At 50.8% G+C, this 12,415-nt stretch overlaps 2 long non-coding RNA genes across 3 annotated transcripts; both read left to right on the forward strand.

The window, feature by feature from the left end:
* The first annotated feature begins 1,844 nt into the window (after positions 1–1,844).
* Positions 1,845–12,146, forward strand: LOC128773680 (uncharacterized). 2 transcript variants are annotated; one of them, XR_008418089.1, is made up of 4 exons: positions 1,845–2,133; positions 5,005–5,166; positions 5,900–8,011; positions 11,617–12,146. It is a non-coding gene; the product is annotated as an uncharacterized LOC128773680 (long non-coding RNA). The 2 variants fall into 2 exon arrangements; XR_008418090.1 differs by lacking the exon at positions 11,617–12,146 and having other exon boundaries at positions 1,848–2,133; positions 5,900–6,078; positions 7,709–9,138.
* On the forward strand, positions 2,211–3,690 carry LOC128773681 (uncharacterized). The gene is made up of 2 exons (XR_008418091.1): positions 2,211–2,981; positions 3,308–3,690. It is a non-coding gene; the product is annotated as an uncharacterized LOC128773681 (long non-coding RNA).
* Positions 12,147–12,415: the final 269 nt, after the last annotated feature.

A 12,415-nucleotide genomic window follows, 5' to 3' on the forward strand; every position in this document is an offset into this window, starting at 1 on the left:
ATAGAACTGTTTCTCTTCCTTCTAGCAATGGGTGTTTATTGTCACTCACAGTAACTTCAGGGCCACTACTGCTTCTATAATACCCTGCCCCCATGCAACCTTGACTCGCCTCCCGAAAGCATTTTCTAAGTGCCCCTGGATGGCCAGTGCCTGGGCAGGCGCTCCGCGGGGGCACCGCTAGGGCAGCCCAAGCCATGGCCCTACCTTCTGGGAGCTCACAGTCTGACTCAGGAGGCCAGGTCAACACACAGGAGCCGTTAGGGAACACACAGGAAGGCCAGAAGCAGGGTAGAGGCTGGCAGGCTGTGGCCCCATGTGGCCAGTATGTTAGTGCGATAGGTAGTCAGGAAGTCTGCCAGGAGTTTCAGGAAAGGCTATGGGGAGACCAGCGGTGACACATGCTGGATGGCTAATGCTAATTCTCAGGTTCCAAAGAATGCTGGCAGGTAGGAGGTGCAGGCCTCCCAGGATCCCCAAAGAGAAATGAGGCATGGCTAGTTTGGGAAGTGTGGTTGGAGCCCTTCAGGATTATTGGCTGATGGAAAAACTGTGGGCCTTCCTTCAAAAGATTTGGGGTTGGGGCTGGAGTGAGGAGAACACCAGGAAACAAAGAGCAAGAAGGGAGAGTGCAGACGGGAGGTCAGAGTCCAGGCTGGGAGAGCCCCAGTGTGAAGGTGACATAGGGGCTAGGAGGGGGGCAGGCGGTATCTGCCCACTGGGGAAGGGTGCCTGAGCTCTCCAGCATCCCTGGGAGGCCGGCCAGGCAGAGCTCAGACAGAGCTAGTTCAAAGCCCAAGGAAGCCTGCCCACTGGTTCTCAGGGGTTCTGGCTATGGTGCTGCGTCTCTCCAGCCTGTTGTAATAGGCAATTATCAAAGTGAAATGGAGACAGGAAGCCTCACATTTGACTCCCTTGAAGTTGGTTTCAGGCGATATTAACTGAGAACGCACAAAATCTCTCCCCCACACACCCCTTGCACACACAAAACAAAAGAAGGTTTTCAGATTTACTACGGGTCGGGAGCTCACTTGCACATGCACGGGAAGGGCCGGCAGGCCGTTTTTCCCCACTCCCCGCACCAGCAAAGCAGGTTGGTTTGAGGGCAGAGATGTCCCAGGAAATACGGTACGAAACGTCCCAAGAAAGGCCCTGGAAGGGTTTCAGAGGTGCAGAGGTGCCTTGTGGGCCCCCTGACTTTGTTGGCAGTCAGATAATCATGCCCATCCCGAGGCTGGCCTTGCCCGGACATGCCCGGCTCCCAGCCCCGCAGAGCTCTGAGGGCCTACCAGACACATACCACACTTGCGGGGCAGGGTCCCAGCAGGGGTTCGGCCCTTTGCTCCAGAGACCTTAGGAGTGGAAGCAGGGGCAACTGTGCCGGCACTGCATCCCTCACGCCCTTCACCTTCTCCTAAATCCTCTGGGTAGACCGTCGCACTTCCACTTTGTTCGGATGAGGCCACCCAGGCCCCGAATGGTGCAGCCATTCCTCCAGGGTCACACGGCTGCTAAGTGGCTAAGCACCGACCCACTGCTGCTTTCAGGCCCCACATGACACGGAGAGGCGGCCCGGGGTGGCATGGGGGGAACACGAATCTCACCAGTTTGGAAATACACAGAAACTCCTGTGTTCCACGAGGCGACAAGATATAAAGGCCTCTGGTCATCCCACGCGTCCCCAGCTGGGCGCCATACAGGGAAGGCCCCCTCCCCAGGGTCCCTGCCGGCCAAGCCGGCCCCTTCCCAGAGGGAGGCGCCCCGGTGGCGGAAGCGCCGAGAATTCCGCGGGCGCGGGTGCGCGGCCGGCCGGGGACCCCACCGCGCGGCCGGAACGGGAACTGCGGCGGCGCGTCGCTCGCCCGCCTGCCCGCCCGCCCCCTACCCGGTCCTGCGAGGCCTTTCCACCTCGGCACAGGCCTGGCCTTCGCGGAGCATCACCGGCTGCAGCGAATCCGGTTTCCTTCCCGCGGCAGCCCGCAGTCAAGTGTCAGAATGGGCAGCACAGTGACGGATGCCAAATAGGAGCAGTGACAGGAGAGGAATGTTTGGAGAATGACACCAGAGATCCGGAAAGATCCATCCCTCTGGGACAGGAGCCTTACACAGAGAGAGAAGAGAAGAATTCGGGCAAAGGTTGGAGGAGTGAGGCCCCAGGATCTAAGGCAGGGACACCTGCGAGGGAGTTGGGGGGGGGGGGGTGGAGGGGATTTCAGCACCCCACTGAGGAACTGGGACTTTTCTTGGAGATTGTTGTTTCTCAAGGGAAAGTGGGGTGGCACCCCTGCTTCCAGAGGCATTTGATGATGCGCAAGGAAATCCAGAAGTCATGAAATAAACGTGACTTAGCTTTCTTGAGTTTGCAGGAGAGCACATAAATAATGGATATTTTACGGAACCTGTAATGCAAAATCCCCATGCACTTAAAGCTGAAATAGACTTACATTCTGTTTGACTGTGGCGGGCTACTTCAGGATGTGTTCTCAGGCCCGGGGACACCATTCTGCCCACTGTGCCCTGACAGCGTGTCTGTGCAAGTGCAGGCAAAGCCCTGGGAAGTCTTGGGGGGAGAGGGGGTTGGGAAGGCTTTCTCCGAGCGAGAGGAGGTCACGTGGCATTTCACAAAGCTCACTCCTGCTGCGCCAGTAGGGGGAATGGTTGGCCGCAGGGGCCTGGGGCCAGAGAGGAGGAGTCCTCAGGTCTGATTCCCTGGAGAGCATCTCAGTGCTTTGCAAAAATTATCTCTAATTCCTACCACAACTGAAAAGGGGGATTCTATTCGTTTTACAGTTTTACGGAGGAAGAAACTAAAGTTGAGAAGGACAAAGAGACCTTCCCAAGGTCATGCAGCTAGTAAGTGGCTGTCTCAGAACCACACCAGCCAGACTCCAGAAATCCCGTTGCCCAGGCCCAAAGTATCAGTACTGACCATCTCCTCCTCCCTGTAAATCTCAATCAACACTGTCATGGGGTCAACCTCAGAGGTGAGGAATGCTGTGAACACACCCCAAAATCTTGTGCCTAATGTGTCCCCTTTGGTAGTTCTTCTAGTTTTCTGAAGTCCCCATCACTAGAGATTTCTCTGAGAAGGAAGGTATGGCAGGCCACTGTCTACTATGTGGAAAGAGTGATCATTAAATCTGGGGAAGCTCAGGGTTTGAGGAGGTGGCCAGGAACTTCAGAGGGAGCAGAGAGCAGAGTGCCCGTGTCCGAGCCCTCTGAGCAATGCTTCTGGGTGGCAAGGGTTGGCTCAGGGACAGTTCTGTTTCTAGGAATAAGCAAGAAATCCTTCTCAACTTTCTTGTTTTAGAGGAAAGAGTGTCCCCTGCTTCTGCTCAGTGTCCAGGAGTATCCCGAACAGAAGGGCCCTCTGACAATGTCAGCCACCAGACCAGGCTCCAAGAAGTGGCCAAGCTCCAAGAGGATGGGTGAGAAACACTCTGAAAAGTGCTCAACCAACCGCTGATGACTCCCCGGAAGGCTTGCCTTCCTGCCTGGGTTGGGCCTTTGGGTCAGGATCTCACCAGGCACAGTGACCATTTGGGGACATTTCCTCTTGTCTCCTGTATACAGATCATCGTGGGAGCATGCGCCCCACCCATCTCAGGGCTATGTGTTCTTTGGCTAGCAAAGAAAGAGGAACCCAAACATCAAAGCTGGCCATTAACAAAAATGTTATGTTGTAGACTTGTACCAAGGCCCTAGCTCAAGTGTTCATATTCTTTTTTTCCAATGTTTATCTATTTTGAGAGAGAGAGAGAGCACGTGTGCACATGACCATGCACCCACTCAAGGGAGGGGCAGAAGGAGAGGGAAAGAGAGAATTCCAAGCAGGGTCCCCGCCGCCAGGATGGAGCCTGACATGGGGCTGGATCCCACGAACCGTGAGATCATGACCTCAGCTGAAGTCAGGAATCTGACGCTTAACCGACTGAGCCACCCAGGCTCCCCTCATGTGTCCATATTCTTAATTCAGCAGTTCTCATAGCTCTCTGGGGCCCATTGGGAATCCCTAAGACCCTTTCAGGGGGTCCTGAGGTCAAACATATTTTCACAAAAACACTAAGATGTTATTTGTCTTTTTCAGTCTCATCCTTGCACAAGTGTGCAGGGGAGTTCTCCAGAGCCCGTACGACATGTGACATAGCAAACCAAACGCAGAAGCAAATATAAGAACCTAGCTCTCTTCTATTGAGCCATTGTTTGCGAAAGTGCAAAACACCCTTTTTACGAACTTTTTTGTTTTAAAAAATCTAGTTTTCATTAAAATGTGTTAATATGGGTTTATTGTTGCTATTTAAAAAAAATTTTTTTTAATGTTTATTTATTTTTGAGAGAGGGAGACAGAGCATGAGCGGGGGAGGGGCAGAGAGAGAGGGAGACAGAATCCAAAGCAGGCTCCAGGCCCTGGGCTGTCAGCACAGAGTCCGTCACGGGGCTTGAACTCACAAGCTGTGAGATCATGACCTGAGTTGAAATTGGATGCTCAACTGCCTGAGCCACCCAGGCGCCCCTATTGTCGCCATTTTAAGTGAAGTAATGCATAGTTTTAAAATTCTCAGCTTTACTTTCTAATACAGTATAGATCAAGAGATACAACCCACGCCAACACCCTGGATCCTTAATCATTTCTAAGAGCGTAAAGTTATATAGAGTGTAAAGGGACAAAACGTTCAGTCTGGCTGGAGACACTCTCACACAAGCCTGGCTGCTGCTGCCTCCACCCGCAGGGGCCGGCCACAGCCTGGCGTTTCTCCTCAGGGCACACAAGGTGGACCCACTGGCCAGAAACAAGGAGAAAACCCAGGCGGGAGACCGTTGCAGGGATGATGTTGCTGCCTCCAAGAGCCAGTTGACGTTACACTGTAGTAACACAGGGGGGCGCCCTTACCAATCAGCAGAGCTGGATGCCAGGATTACCAATAGGAGTTTTACTGACCAATTTAAACAAATTTAGTCTGTCAGCGATGATGTAATGTTTACCTCTCTTGTGTTTCCCTTGCTCAGTGTGTGCTCCAATAAATTTGCACGGCCTTCTTGTTTATCAGCTCTGCACTGGTAAATGGTGCTCTGGCACCTCACGAGAGCCTCAGGAAGGCATGACGTCATGCATGGGGCGCTGAGCCTCCTGAAGCGGCCACTGAAACTCCAGCCTCCCGTGGAGTCCTGGTGAGGATAGAGGGATACTTTTACTATACAGAGCTCCCATAGAAGCCACAGTGCTATGGCAGCCACCACCAGTCAGGACTGACGTTGGACACAGCTGAGGTCATCCCAGTTACCACAGTCTGTGGATCAGTGCATGAGGTTGCCTCCTCACCAGGCCATGGGATCCTGAGATCCTGATCCTTGTCAAGCTCTCCTACAGGACCGGCACCACTGTGCCTCGCCCCCACTGGGCTTGTTGAAACTCAGCTTTTGGCATCAGGGCCAATGTGGAATTGTCCCCAGAGATCCAGAAATCCAAACCCTGGCCTGAGGGTTAGGACTCAGTGAGGACAACTGAATATGACTTTCTCCTGCCCTCGGGACCAAGATGATCCTCCTTCCCCTGCCGGACAGGCCAACAAGCTTCCCCGAAGATGCTTCCCACTGACTGGCCAATCCCAACATCCCCCTCACAACTCTGTCCCTCTGCCTCTAGGTGCTTACCCTCATTACATGGCAAGCTGAGTCAGATTTCTTAGGAAGAATTGAGGGGAAAATTCACTGAGATATTAATATGCATTCTCCCAGTGATTTCTTCTCCCCCTTGAAGGTACCCAAGCCCTTGGTAGAGTCTTGCCTGAGATAACTTTGCAAAGTAGGCCTGATGGGTCTTTAATAAAAGCTCAAACTCACAGATGTCCTGCAGGGGGCATCTTTGAGAGTAGCACTGAAGAGAGATTTTTTTTCCCCCTAGGTTTGAGGGAGACCACCATGAGACATGTGAACAAAGGACAGGCTCCATGGTGCACCTGGACCTTCTGGACCCTCCACTCTGGGACTTCCAGCTGTGCCAGATATCCCTGCACCAGGAATGTTGCACAGAAAGCACAGAGCCACCTGATTCTAAGGGTCCACGCCAGGCTGCTTCAGTCAGTAGGTGTCCAAGTGGTAAAGAGGCGGGCCTAGTGACTACGTCAGAAGGAAGCTCCAGAAGTTTCCACACGGTTCTAGTAGGGGTGTGAGAGCACTTGGGGTAGATTAAAGTTGATTTGGAAGAATTAAAGGTCTATGAGTCAGTAGAGCCATTCAAACCAACGTATGTCTCAGGGCTTACTGGAGTTGAGTATACATGGGTTGGGCTCTGGGTGGAGAGGACCTTTGTTCCTAGAGTGGCCATGTCCAAGAGGATGGCCAGGCCAGACCAGATGCTGGGTGCCCAGAGGTGGAAAGGGAAAGAAATTACCATGAATGGTTTAAACTAATGAGATTCATCTCTTGAGGATGGGAAGGGGTCCTTGTGTTCATGACTGCCTGATATCTGATCAAGAAAGGTGGACAGAGAAGGCTGTTGGGTAGGAAGCTACTAGTGTCTGCTCATAACCGCTTCCATGTGTTCTACCTTGAGTATTTCTGAAGCCTGTTGTATATTGCCGTTTAATCTGAAAAGGAGAGAGAAAGCAAAGACCCACCTGATGTTTCTGAGTATCAAAGTTACCTCAGGAGGAGGGAGGCGCATGGCTATCCTTAAGCCAGGGGCTGATGTGTGTTGTGGCCTGCCTGCATCACTGGTGAGAAGGGCCCAGAAATCTTTCTGCCTGGGGGGCAGAGAAGCCTTCTGGAAAGCATTCAAACTTAAGCTAAAGTATGTCCTTGAGAAGAGATCACAGACACAAGTTTGAACCAGTTAGAATGCCCCAGCCCTCAGACGGGAGCAACGACAGGTCAGCAGAGTGCCGTCACTCCGTTTTATCCCCTTCCCAGCACCCCCATGTCCTCAACAGTTAAATTAACCCCATCGTTAAAATAGAGTGAGCTTATAAAATATGGCTTCACCTTAGTTCTGAGTGACTGAGGCTCCGGCTGGGAAACCATGGGGCAAAATGAGGCACTTTTCCTGGAATCTTGTGCTTTTGAGGATCCCAGAGAACACAGCGCACTGGGACCCCTCATGGAGAGCCCTGCTTACCATCGACGGTGTCCTGCAGCGATGGCCATCCATCCAGCAATGTCAGGGGCCCCTGGCAACTGTGGCTGAGCCCACTGGGGTCTGACAACATAGCCCGAGTGGGTAATGGTGGTCACTCCAAGTACCTTTGTCTAGACTCGCTCCCCAGGTAATTTCAGCCTGTTCTTGGCTCGCACATACAGCACCTTTGTGAGAATTAGAAATAGGAGCCCTGACTGGATGGAAGAATTATGAAAAGGCAGCTCTCCCCTCGTGTGTAGCAAGACTTGACAAGTGGGTCTAAGGCTGCATTTCAGCCTTTCTCCAAAGCCAGGCATTTCTGGACATTTTAAACATTTTTAAAATCCAGAAAAGTATAAAGAGGAAAATAGAAATCACCCGTAATCTCAATATTTCAACCCTTGGAAAACTTAATGTGGAGAGAAGTTGGATCCAGAGGGTCCTTTAAGGCCCTTCCTTTGGACGATGACGTTGAGCCTTGCTGGCCAAACCAGGGCCTGTGCTGGATGCCAGGTCTCGCTGCTCCCTCGCCAGCCTGGGGCCCTGGCCATGGTGATATACAGGCTGTGCTGAACAACACTCTTGTTTTCTCCACAGCCTTGACCCGGGAATTCGGTTTCTCTTCATAGGATTCCAGGTGTTGCATTCCTGGGACTCACGGCCCTCTGGAAAACCATTCATTGACTCGTTCTCATTTGAGAATATTTCTGGAGCATCTTCTCTGCCCCATTCTTACTCTGGAGAAAAAAAAAAGTCACAGTTGAGTCCCTCCCCCTCTGCCCCTGTGGGCCAGCTGCTCTGACTCTTGGCAGCTGTCAGCTGTCCCTGTGCTCAGAGCCTTGTCTCCCTTTGGCCTCTCATCCCAAGATACTCAGCTGCATGCCAAAGATCTGCTCTCTGGTGAGTCCCTCTAGTAGCCATTCTCGGTACAGGGCCCCGAACATTCCTTCACTTGGGTCGACCTTTGGCAACATCCTTTATACTGTCTCAGGACCAGGCCCTGCCATGATCTGAAAGGTCCCAGCAGAGGTGCATTTGGGTGGTTGAGTCAGCTGAGCTTCCAACTCTAGATTTCTGCTCAGGTCATGATTTCACGGTCGTGGGATTGAGCCCCAAGTCATACGCTGACAGTGTGGTGCCTACTTTGGATTCTCTCTCTCTTTGCCCCTCCCCCCACTCATTCTCTCTCTCCCTCCCTCTCTCTCTCTGTCTCAAAATAAAGGAATAAACATTAAAAAAAAAAGTCCCAGCGGATGGCAGAAAGATCACAGTGGAAAGAAGGGAAGTGTCAGACAAAACTCCAAGGAGGAGGTAGATTTGAAGGACTGAGGTTCTCAAGAGGTAGAAACTGCAGGCGGATATTTTAGGTACAGGTGGCAGCTGAGCAGAGCAGATGGACCCTCAGGACATGCCAGGGTAGCCTGTCACCGTGTTTCTACACATGTAAACTTCACGTGCATGCTAATGTCATACACCTGCATGCTCACATCTGTGTACAAGGGTTCTTCCTGAGGCTGAGCCCGAAGAGCTTTAACAGGCAAGTGGTTCTGACACCAGAGGTGAGAGCTTCAATTAGCCTTTAGGGCAGACCCTTTCTTCTCTCCTTCCTTCCTCCCTTCCTCCCTTTTTTCCTTCCTTCCTTCTCTCCCTCCCTTTTTCCCTTCACCATCAAAAAGGACCCTTGAGTCCCATGAATATAAGATGACATTATTCTTGGGGAAAACCATCAAGTTATTAACTCATAAGGGATTGTATATGGATGTGTCTGAACTTTGTCACCAAGGCTGCTGGCAGTGTGTGCGGGTGGGGTGGGGGGGGCACAGAAGGAATGGAGGGGACAACGGAAGTGCATAGGATTTGTGACAGCATTATCCCTCCACTGGTGTTCATTCCCGAGGAGATGGGTGATTGATGACATAGAAAATAGGAGGACGCTGCACCAGATGTTCTATGAGTTTTTTAAAAAGATTTTCCTTCAGGAATGTGAACATTATTTCTTTAATGTTTATTGATTTATTTAGAGAGAGAGAGAGTGCACAAGCAGGGGAGGGGCAGAGAGAGAGAGGGAGAGAGAGAATCCCAAGCAGGCTCTGCATTGTCAGTGCAGAGCCCGATGCGGGGGATCAATCCCATGAACCCTGAGATCATGACCTGAGCCAAAATCAAGAGTCGGATGCTTGGGGCACCTGGGTGGCTCAGTTGGTTAAGGATCTGACTTCGGCTCAGGTCACGATCTTGAGGTCCATGAGTTCGAGCCCCACACTGGGTTCTGTGCTGACAGCTGGGAGCCTGGAGCCTGCTTCAGATTGTGCCTCCGTGTCTCTGCACCTCCTCTGCTCACTCTCTCTCTCTCTCTCTCTCTGTCTCTCTCTCTCTCTCTCTTCCTGAAAAATAAATAAATGTTAAAAAAAAATAAAAAATAAAAAGAGTCGGATGCTTAACTGACTGAGTCACTCAGGCGTCCCAGGAGTATGAAAATTCTGAATGCATTAACACTGCATACATGTTAACAGATCATTACATAGCATTGTGGGTCTTTTGCTTTAAAAAAAATTTTTTTTAGTTTGTTTATTTACTTTAAGAGAAAGTGAGCACAAGCAGGGGAGGAACAGAAAGAAGGAGAGACAGAATCCCAAGCAGGCTTCACGCCATCAGCACACAGCCCGATGCGGAGCTCGAACTAGCGAACTGTGAGATCATGACCTAAGCGGAAATCAGGAGTCACTTAATTGACTGAGCCTCCCAGGCGCCCCTATGTAGAGCTGTTGTGAAGCAAAAGGACTGTTTCTTAAAAATAAGAATATTATAATAGTGGCATCATCAGCAAGCCTAAATTAATAGTTGATGTGTTTAAATATATATTGTCAGTAAATGATATACACTTCGTGCCTCCCCAGGCTGTTCCTCTGGCATGTGCGTGTGGTCACATCTGACAACCCCAAGTGGAGACGGGCTCTCAGGGTGCACACCATGAGCAGAGGGGGCTGCAGTGAACACCAAAACACAACGTTCCCTATACTACGTAAAAGACTTCACAGACTCCTTAAAACTCATCCAGGGACACCAAGCTCAGAACAGCAAAAACTAGAGGAAACTCTCTCCCATGGAAGAAACGCCACAAATCATTTGAATCAAGTCCTTACAAGACAAACATGAAAAAGATGTTTGGCGATCTTGATTTTAATTTAAAAATTAAACTTTATATTAAAAAGGCAATCTTATTTGACTGCTATTGTGTGTGTCCTAGGGGAAGTGGTACACAGAGCAGGGGTTTAAACAGCCATCAGAAAAGTCCTGACTCTACCAGGATGGGACCCATGTGACACTTTCAGCTTCCCTGACCCCATGTGACACTTCCAGTTGCAGTAAGAATTTCTGTCACCAGAGTCAATGCGGCAAAGATTTGCTGAAGGAAAAAATGTAAACAAACCCAGATCATCTGATTCCAAAGCCTGTGTTTTGGGTTGTTATTGTTATGTGTGTGTGTGTGTGTGTGTGTGTGTGTGTGTATGTTTTCATTATACCACAAGTACCAAAGTAGGCAGATCTTTAGTTATTTAATAACTATAATTAAATTGTTGAATTATAATAAAAGGATGTAATTTTAAAAGAAAATCATTGTGTTTGCATTCCCAGCACTGTGCTGAAGGGAAAGCTTAGAAAAAGAACCCTGTACTCTGCTCGGGGAAACGAGAGACAGAGGCAAGACAGCAAGTGGGAACAAGGACAAGGCTGCCGGTCATGAGAAAGAACCCTCTCTGCACGTCCAAGTCCTGGCCAGGAGCCCTTGATGACTTCCTGGCACAGACCGTGGTTGGGCACCAAGTGTGTCCTTTCCCCTTACCAGGCCTGAGGGTTCCTGTGCCCACCAGGGGATGAGAACAGATTCCCCAAGAGCACTTTCCAGGGCTAAATGTTGCAGGATTTTTTTTTACCTCAACACCCGGATTCGTCCTCTTGCCGCTGGAAGAATGAGGAGGGGGACACACAGTGAGCAGCAGGCAAAGTTTATTCGAGTATAAGAAGGGAAGAATAGTAGGAAAGCTCTCTTTACGTAGAGGGGACGTTTGAAGGTGAATACTGGGGACTATAGGCAAGGGTCCTTGTTTTATAAGGTTCTGGTGGACTCCCCTTCCCTTCTCCCTCTTTCCTTTTCAGGTCCTACGCTCATTGGCTGGATAACTCTAGATGCTGGGTTGTCTATTCCTGATTGGCCGGTTTCCATTGTATGAGGGGTGGTCTATGGCCATATCATTCCTTGTGGATTATACATTTTATGGTCTACTATTTACTTTTAGTCAGGTAGACAAATTCCTGAGGGGAACCTGAGGGGGAGTAGGTGGTGTCTCTTACATTCCTAAGAGGGGCCTTCCGCCCAAGGGGGTTTGCTGTCGTTAAAGGCTCCCAGCATTATTTCAAAATATGTTTTTTTCCCCCACCCAGAGACCTCAGGTCCTAATCTTTCCCTCTCTGCCTGTTTTATCCTATCTTTCCCTATCATATAGATTGCATGACTGCCCAAGGGAATAGCATAAGCAAGAGCCCTGAGGCTGGATGGAGCCACAGTGAATTTCTTGTTTACCCAGGACCCCTGCCTGCTGGGAGGATCAGATGGCAAAGACTTCTTGGAAGGAGTTTGAACTTGGCCCTATAGACAGTTGGAGTCGTTGTAGGTCCAATACGAAGCAGGTAGTAATACATTTAATCCAACCATTGAAGTCTCAGTGAGGAGAGGGGAGCCTTCCTCCATCTTCCATCTTCTCAGCCTCTGCCCCGGCCCAGCACAGGGCAGGGCTCACAAATGTCCACGGAGTGTGAGTTCAGCTGCACGAACATGTGACAAAGTTCACAGACCTGGCAATGCGAGGGCTTCTGTGCACTGAGTTTCTCAGAAGGGAGAGCTTGTGGAGGGGCCGGGTTTGGGCCTCTGATGGCCCCTGGGGCTGAGTGTAAAATACAGCAGAGTTAACGGGATCATTTGATGGTATTTCTCCGCTGTCGATACCCCTCCCATCCTCTGGTGCGTGTGTGCCGGGAGATCCAGCTTTGCTGATGCACTCAACACAAGCTTTATCTGTTCCTTATGGGACCCAGCACTGGGAGGTGGAGCAGGCCCAGGGGCTTCCCACCAGATGGCAGACAGGCCCACCCACAGCCCTGAGGCACCTTCTACTAGGGAGGGCTAGGATTTGTCCCCGGGGCCACAGTCTGGCAGACCAGTCTGATCTTGGCTGGTTTCTCCTGGGCCACAGCCCACTCACCAGCTCCGGGGTTTTGAGGCGGACTGTAGAAGGGGTGGGGGTG

Source organism: Panthera pardus, unplaced genomic scaffold (genome assembly GCF_024362965.1).
Source record: "Panthera pardus isolate Hobbes unplaced genomic scaffold, ASM2436296v1 HiC_scaffold_26, whole genome shotgun sequence".
Taxonomy (NCBI): Eukaryota; Metazoa; Chordata; class Mammalia; order Carnivora; family Felidae; genus Panthera; species Panthera pardus.